The sequence below is a fragment of the Pan paniscus genome, chromosome Y (genome assembly GCF_029289425.2).
Source record: "Pan paniscus chromosome Y, NHGRI_mPanPan1-v2.0_pri, whole genome shotgun sequence".
Classification (NCBI taxonomy): Eukaryota; Metazoa; Chordata; class Mammalia; order Primates; family Hominidae; genus Pan; species Pan paniscus.
The window spans coordinates 32,282,432-32,290,954 of record NC_073273.2 but is presented as its reverse complement, the minus strand read 5'-3'; the positions used below and the strand labels follow the sequence as shown (position 1 = coordinate 32,290,954).

General features: G+C 47.5%; 1 pseudogene; it reads right to left on the bottom strand.

The window, feature by feature from the left end:
* Nucleotides 1-4,259: 4,259 nt before the first annotated feature.
* LOC129395718 (testis-specific Y-encoded protein 4-like) lies at nt 4,260-6,818 on the bottom strand (annotated as a pseudogene).
* Nucleotides 6,819-8,523: the final 1,705 nt, after the last annotated feature.

The window sequence follows — 8,523 nt, the reverse complement described above, 5'->3', positions numbered from 1 at the left end:
AATACCCGGGCACGCCCACTAGTACACAGATCAGTATGTTGAAGTGGTGCGTGCACCCATGCAATTATTGCTGCACTCATTACGTTTTTGCTGTAGCCAAAATACGGAAGCAATCTGAGTGTCCCTCCATTGATAAATGGATTAAAAAATGCAGCAAAAACACGTATGTGCAATGGAAATATGTTGAATATGGGAATCTGTTGAATGTGTGCATGCCATTCTGTTAAGTGACATAAGCCAGGTATCAGAAAGGAAAATAGCACGTGATCTCACTCTTATATGAAATCAAAAAAGCGGACTTCAGAGAAGTAAGACTCCAAAGACTGCGGTGAAGAGGGTGCACTGACGAGATGCTGGATGAAGAACTCATACTTCTAGTTATAAAGGAGGAATAGGTTAAAAATATTTTCTTCAGCATGCTCACTATAACTAGTGGTAACATATTCTTTCTCTAAAAATATTTGAATACAGTGCATGCCATGTTTGTTCACCACAAAAATGACAACTATGTGAGGACACACATATGTTGATTGGCTGGATGTATCCAATGCAGAATGTATATGACCTGTTGAACATCACGCCTTAAGTGGTAAATATGTATCATTTCATATGACATTTTTTAATTAAACCTACAATTTTTAAAATGCCTTAACAAAATAAATGCAAATAAAATATTGTATTATAAAGCAGTGCTTTTCTTTTCTAGCAAAGTCTTTTTCATGACACAGGAAAGAATGCAAGCCTTTTGGTAACTTGAGAAATAAATACATTTGTGTACATGTATATATATAATATATACATGTATATACGTATATAAATGTGCATATATACGTATATACATGTATATACGTATATATGTGCGTATATATGTATTTTTATATATGTGTATATATATATGAAAATCCCTATGAATGCTGATGATGAGTTGAAAGATAGAAATTCCAGGCACAGAGACTATAGTCCATGAATTGAAACCTTCAGTGCATGTTTCAAAACAAGACGTGAGGAGGAGGAAGAAAAAAGTAAAAAACACAAAGCCATGGCAGGTCCATGGGTTACACCTGTCATCCCAGCACTTTGGTAAGCTGAGGTGGGAGGATTGCCTGCACTCAGGAGTTCCAGATGAGCCTGGGGCAACATGGACCCACATTCAAAAAGTAAGTATTTAGTTAATTGATACATAGCTTGGAGGGGTGGCATGCATCTGTACTGCCAGGTGTGTGAGAGTCTGAGTTGAGAGGATCACATGGGTGTGTGGTGCCTGGGCTGCAGTGGGCTGAGATCGTGGGGCTGCTGTCCAACCTAGAAGACAGAGTAAGACCCATTCTCGGAAAACAAACAAAAAACAGTCACATTAGGTAAATTAAAACTATGTAGTGTGAGGAGAATCAAAATAAACGAAACATCATCAGAGCCTATGCGATCTGATGAAGGAAACCAGCTTTCACATAATAACAGCCCCAGCTGGGGAGAACAATGAGAAAGGGCAGAGAGAACACTGTAAATAATAACACGCCAAATTCCCCAAATGAGTTAAAAGACATAAAAGTACAAAGAGTGCTTCTTTTCAATTCAATGCCCTTGAATTCAGAATTAGAAAGTAAACCCAGATAGAGAATAGAAAGACAGACGATACAGATGGAGAGCGTGTGTTGGGGAAGTAAGGGAAGGATGAAAGGAGGGGTGTAGAGGAAGGAAAGGAAAAAAGGAAGGGAGAGAGACTGATAGATGTTCAAAGACACAGATACAAAGTCTACAATGGTTGTAGAGATAGGCATGTGCAAATTGCCGCAGGGAGTGTGGAAAAATATCGGAACCACGGAGACCTAGGTGGAGTCAGAGAAAATATACAAACTCGCACAGAGAAATAAACATACACAACCACAAACACACACGTGGTAGTTTAAACATGAAAAGACACCAAGTCCCTGTCGGTACAAATCACAGATGTGCTTCCGAGTTACTGAGGCACAATGCAAATTTGTCAGTGCCCTTAGCATCTGTGGCCCACGTGCACGGATATTCAGTGGAAGAAGTGTTACACAGCCTTTATAATTCAGCACGATCTGTGATAATACCAGAAGAAGGGATCTCATGTGAAATCACTAGACTGAATTGCACGTAGGATTCAAGGAAGAAGCCCAGTCTGCTGCATTCACTCGGTGGGGTGGCAATATGGCTGAGCCACCAACCCATGGCACGCCCATCCATTGTAGACAGTTCCTGGTTTGCTGCCTGCCTTGGAAAAAGCTCCTCCCCTACCACCACTTTAAAACAGGCTAGCTCCAAAACTAGTCCTGGCATCCATTTACGGTCATTTTCTTATCTATTTACCTCCTAGAAAAATCATTGCAAGACCCTTTCCTCAACATTTTCCTATGCATTAAATTTGGGGAAACGCATTTTAAGATGACCTCGTTATAGGCAAGTCCCCAGACGTTTCCTAATCTGAGTTGCGCAGAGTGCACACACCAATCTGTTGCCCCATTGCCACTATACGGATACCGTACTGGACCACAGTGTCTTTGACATGCACACAGTAGGATAGAGGGCAGCTTGAGGGGGCCAAAGAGTTCCGACTGTTTTCAGAATAATTTGCTTAGAAAACGTGTTTCTCCTGTGTTTGTGGGTCAGGGGGACGGTAGTCAGGGAGGACAAGACTCCCGCTCCACAGCTTCAGCTGTCTGCATAGGAGCAGGGACAAAACCGGGCGATAGATTTTCAAAGCTCAACTGCTTTGATACCGAGCAGAAGGGGTAGAATGCATACTGAAGGCCCCACAACAGATTCAGGAACTTTGACTGTCAAACCCTCTTCCCTGAAACAACATAGCTCTTCTCACAGAAGCTGTGCTGACCAGAGTCTATACGGGACAGGAATGTTAGCACTCTATTAGCGTGTGGTCAACATGGATGCTCATGTTGGAACTCTTTCATCTGGGAACAGGAAAGAAAGCTCTGCCTCCGACACTGAAATCCTCCTGCCCCATCCTTGACAGAGGCAACCCCTTGTCTTGTGCATAGACACAGGTGTTCCTGGGAAGCAGCCTCCCACTCGCGAATGAAAGCTGTATGTTTTGTCCTCCTGTGTGAGGCTTGCAACACATACTCTACAACTATATTCGCTTTACATTCTAAACCTTAGGCAAAGTATGCTGAAGAGGCCACAGAAAATTAAAGGGCCCTGGGCTCCAGAAACAATCTGCAGTGCCAATCACGAGGGAGAATATAGAGACTCACTAGACTTTGCAAGAGCACAAAATGCAATCGTAGTGTTGTTAGCTACATACGTTATGGGCTCCTCACCTAACATAGAATCTTGGAGAAAAGCTTAACCCAACTAAAGATGTAAACATCCACAAGAGTGTCCATATCCAGGGTCATCAAGTGACAAGAGAGTCCCTGGATGGATTCTCCAACAATCTTACATTCCACTAATCCACGCCCTTTCCCCTCACTTCTGTAAGTTTGTCTTTTCCCGTAGTCATCTATGCCAAAAGTGTATCCTGAATGCCTTCCCACATGCCTCTGTCACCTTTCCCACAGTCCCTCCATACACCTTACATGCCCATTTCTTCTCACGTTGATGTTTCAGAAGTCCTGAGAGGCTGATTGTCCCAGAAAAGGATTATGCATTCACCTTTAAAAGAACATGTGGATTCAACACGAAAGCCAACTTTAAGATTTCCATCATCCTGTGCTTATCTATTGTGTATGATGATACTCAAAATGAAGGATTTTGGAGGTCCCAGCAAACTGGGACCTGGAAACCCAGTAACCCCATTCCTTGAACTATCTCTGCTTCCATAGGATGAAGTCAGCCTTCAACTAAGCTGTCTTTTGCTTTTACCTCCCCCACTCTGTCCTGTAAGAAGAATCCCAACACATCCCACACCCATTCACTCTACAACTTTAGAGGCCCAGCTCCAACGCAGACTGGTAATTTCCATGAAGAGAATAAAGCACGTGGATGGATCAATTCATTAGCACACCCGAATAAAGTGGATAAACATACACACACACACAAACACAAAGACACACTCACACACACACACAGACACAGAGTCACACATCCTTGAGAATGTTTATTTTTCATTCCATACAATCCAAATTTACCCCCTCTTCCTGATTTCTGGTGACTCGATCTCTTTTTCCTTTAGTTCCTGTGCATAAGACCATGCTGAGTACTGCCGTCCTGCATACTGTTGTAACTTTTTAGGAGTTCTGCTGTATTAGGTAAAATCTGATGCTCCATCATATTCAACTCAACAACTGGGAGTCCCCTAGAGAAACACAAACTCACGTTAAAACGCATTTTCTCTGAGCCATACTTGGAAATGTTTCAATTGTGGGGCCCACTGAGAAAAGGATATCCCTTCCCCATTTGTGATCCCTTAAACTTCCTCCTACCACGTGTTACAAACTGTTCTGCGCAATCCCTGCCCCATTCCCAGTATTGTCTGTGAGGGGAGTCAGCTAACAAGATGCACTGTACCCTAAAAGCACACAGAAGTCTGATGGGGCAACAGCTTAAGGAAATCCATCAATCTAAACAGTCCTTTGTGGTTTGGGGCAAGGATGATCAGGACGCACATTCAGGGAGCCCAATCTTATGGGGTTGGTAGGATGACTGCCGGAGGGGTTCACAGCCATGGAATCAAGTGCCACAGACTGAACTGAATGATTTTCAGCTTTACTCCTCATTGATTCTGGAAATGGACGATTCTTCACTGGGCTTAAGACTCCACAGCTATCACCTGCTTTGCGTGAAGTCTCTAATGTGCCTTTTCAGCCCAATGCCATGAACGTCCTGGATTCTGTCACTCTCTGTCTTCCTCTCAAGGAATTTCTACATGTACCAAAGGAGCCTCAATTTCTACATTTCTGAAATGAGCACCCAGGCTCCCTGAATAGGCAGGTGCATCAACCCCCTTATACTAGGCATCAAACAGCTCCAGTCCCAACTAACGGCTCACCTGACGTCTCTGTTCCCTCTTCAGGTGGCTTCATCCTCTTGTAGTATTGCAGGGGATTGCGCCACAGGTCCTTACATAGGATCTGTCAGGGGACTCAATCGGGAAAGGCCTCATCAGGGCTCAGAAAGGTGACCCAAGCAGCTGGGAACACACGGGGTCATTTCTCATGTTTCCCAGTGAGGACTCACCTCAGCAATCTTGTTAGATCCTGCGAAGTTGTGGTCAGAGAACCAGTTGAAGAAGTTAAGGCTGCTGCTGTGGTGTCTGCGGTGATAGGCCTCCACTTCATAATACGGATACCACTCAATTGGAGTGGAATGAGAAGCCCTGTATTCTACAGAGACAGGAGTTTTTGTGGGAAGGGGGCTGGATCACGTCGGCAATGATCCACCCGCCATCTTCCTTCCACTACCCATCCTGGGAGCCACCTGTCACCTGTGATGTTCACCAGATATTCCTTGGTAGTCACTTCATTCTGGAAGTAGGGGTTACTCCGAAAGAACAACATGATCTTGCAGAGATGAACAGGATGCTTCTCCTCTTCCACCTGTCAGGACAAGGTGGAGAAAGCTTAAATACGTTTTCGGGTGAGGTGCTCACTCTTGCTTACAGCAATGAATTATTTCCCTTACCCTCCCCCGCTAAACCCTCTCGCCTCAGTCTTCCTGGCCTCACCTCCAGGCTGACCATGTAGCTCAGCATGTCTTCATCTTCGTCAGTGATCAGGGCTGACATCTGGGGGTGGTTTGCAATCTGATTTAGGTCAAAGAGACTTTATACACGATGGAAGGGAAAGCGACGAGCAACAGGGAAGAAGGCCTAAGAGCACCCAGAGGCTGGGGTAGGGGATTTCTCAGATCTGCTTCCATGTATGATCTCCTTTCACCTCCCCCTCCCCGTAAACTAAGGCCTCCTGTGTTCACAGAGGGTGTATGATTCTGAGGCTGACTGCACTGACATGGGGAGGCGCGATTTGCAGAGACTTGCTGGTGTCTGAGGAGTGGCAGAATCTGCTTAGAGCCGAAGACGCCCAGTCCCAGATCGGACTAGCGAGGGGCAGCAATCACACTCCCTTAAAAATAGCTTGCTTCACCGAAAAACCTCTTCTGGTCTGAACTCGCTTCTGCTCTTCAAAAAGATGCCCCAAACGTCTGCTGCTCGGCATCACCAAGGGTTTCTCTGCCGCTTGCAGGACAATAGTACCCACGCCTGCTGTGGCTTTCCGCAGCCACATTTGTCCGTGGCAACTCCCCTTTGTTCCCCAAAGAGTCACATCGACGCCGAGCTGCCCATCGGTCACTTACACTTCCCCGAGAGCACCTCTCCACTAGAAAGGCCGAAGAAACACTGAGAAGGATACAACATTGGCCCAGAAGCCAGGGACGCTCTGGATGACGGCGCCTCTGCGGTCTAGGTGGGGCTTGCGCCTCCGCTCCATCTTTTCCCGCTGCCGAGAAAAGGCCTTCCTGGCTTGGGCATTAACCGGCTCCAGCTCCACCTGAACGGCCAGCAGCTCCTCCAGTGCAGACTCTGGGGTCATGGGCCCAGGGCCAGGCTGTGCCCGCTGGGCCTCCTCCTGCCGCTCCACGAGGCCCTCCTCCTCCGCCACCACCTCCACCTCCACCTCCGCCATTATGTCATCCAACAGCAGCACCGCCTCCTCCCCCAAAGCCGCCTGCTCACTCTCCACCCCGGCCGCCCCCTCCTGTACAGCCTCCATCCTGAAGGCGGTGCCCTCCTCGGCACTCGCACGCACCAAGGCCTGTGCTGCCCAACCCACGCCACAGGAACCCTGCCGCAGCCTCTATGGCACCCGGTAGCTCAGCGAGCCCTCAGGGCGCATGCGCCGGGCTTCCAGGCGCCCCCTAAGGGACTGCGCGCGAAGGGCCGAGGGGCCGCACCCAGGCCGACTTCCTCCCGTCGTGGCCAATCAATGGGAGGGCGGTGGGCGTCTCCCTGGGCGGCACAGCCACTGGCGGGCCTGCATCTCCAGCCCCCCCACCCCCCGCCTTCCCTGCCCAAGCCTCCTCCGAGAAGCCCTTGGAGCTTGTGCCGGGTAGCTAGGCATCCAGGCACACGCGGGCTGCGTGGCCTTTGGAATTGTGGGCATGGCAGCCCTGTGCCCTGACATCCTCAGGGTGGCAAGCCATGAACATCTCTATGTGTCACGAACACAGGAAACGTCTCTCTTCGTTAGGCAGGCCAGGTAGATGGTACGGAAGTAATACTGCAGATCCAGAGAAAACTCTCTGGTTCCTGGGGCTAGGGCGGCAGGGGTGTCCTGGGGGAAGTGATCGGGGCGGGCACGTGGGAGGAAAGTCGCCTGCCTTATAAAAGATTAATTGTGAGGAGAAAGTTATGTTTCCCATTACTACAAATACACAAGTATGATTTCATCCAAAGCTGAAAGCAGTCAATATAATTTGTTTTTAATGTTTTATTTAAAATCCTTAATTTCAACAGGATTACTCAAGAAAAATAACGTTATTCGTATTAAATAATGTTGATGTATTCCCTTTAATTGTTGATTATTTCAAATGTACGTAAAATAGTAAATGGCACTGTACAATGTAGTTTCATGAAGCATTCTTTATAGTTTTCATAAAATTGACAGTCTCCATGGAATATTTTAAGACTGAGGAAGTTCCATATATCATTTTATTGTACTTTCACTTTATTACTTCTTGCATGTCATAACTGATGGATATAAAACTATGTATATTTACAAACATGAAAAACATGGATTTTTGTTTACGTTTTCTAGTGAGACAAAGTTACCAATACTTATACCTATTTAGGAAAATTTTTACAAACCCAAAGTTCTAATCTGTCTTTTCTTTGAAGTTTCATATTTCAGTCTAGGTATGTAATGGAATTGGCTGGGATCATTCTTTGATTTCACTGTTATTTGTGAGTTTCTGATATGCTTTTAGGAAAGTATAGAGTTTCAAGCTTGCTTTCTTCTTCTTCATCTACCTTTGGATGTGATCAGGGCGGGCACGTGGGAGGAAAGTCGCCTGCGTGTGCTGAGGTGGAATTGATCTGCTGTAGAGGCCAGAGCCCCGGCACACACTCTCACAGGTCGAGGCAAATAGAGGCTTCGAGTACCATGCTTCCTCTCTGAGGATGCTGTACTCCAAGGAGCATTCCAAAGGGCCTCTTGTCCTATGTCCCGGGCACACCAGAGGCCAGCCGCCAGGGTTGGCCATTGTCGGCCTGCGCGCACGCTGTTGTGCACTGCCTTGACGACCCAGAGTCTTCCGCACCCGCAGCAGCGGCTGCGGTGCCTGTTGGTGGGGCTCTGCAAGCCCAGGGCCGGGGCCTCTCGCTCCCGAGCTCCTGTGCGCAGTTGAGCCTGCTGGGGACCGGAGCCCTTTGGCCAGTGCGGGATCTGCGGGTCCAGCGGAGCTCCTCAGGAAACCTGGGTCCACATAGGTGTGGGACTAGGTTCTCAGCAGGGCGACGCCCGTGAGTCTTTCAGGGAGCGGGTCTGCTGGGGAGCGGGCCCCCAGAGCCTGTGGGTGCGGGGCATGGGCTGGGCTGGGCTG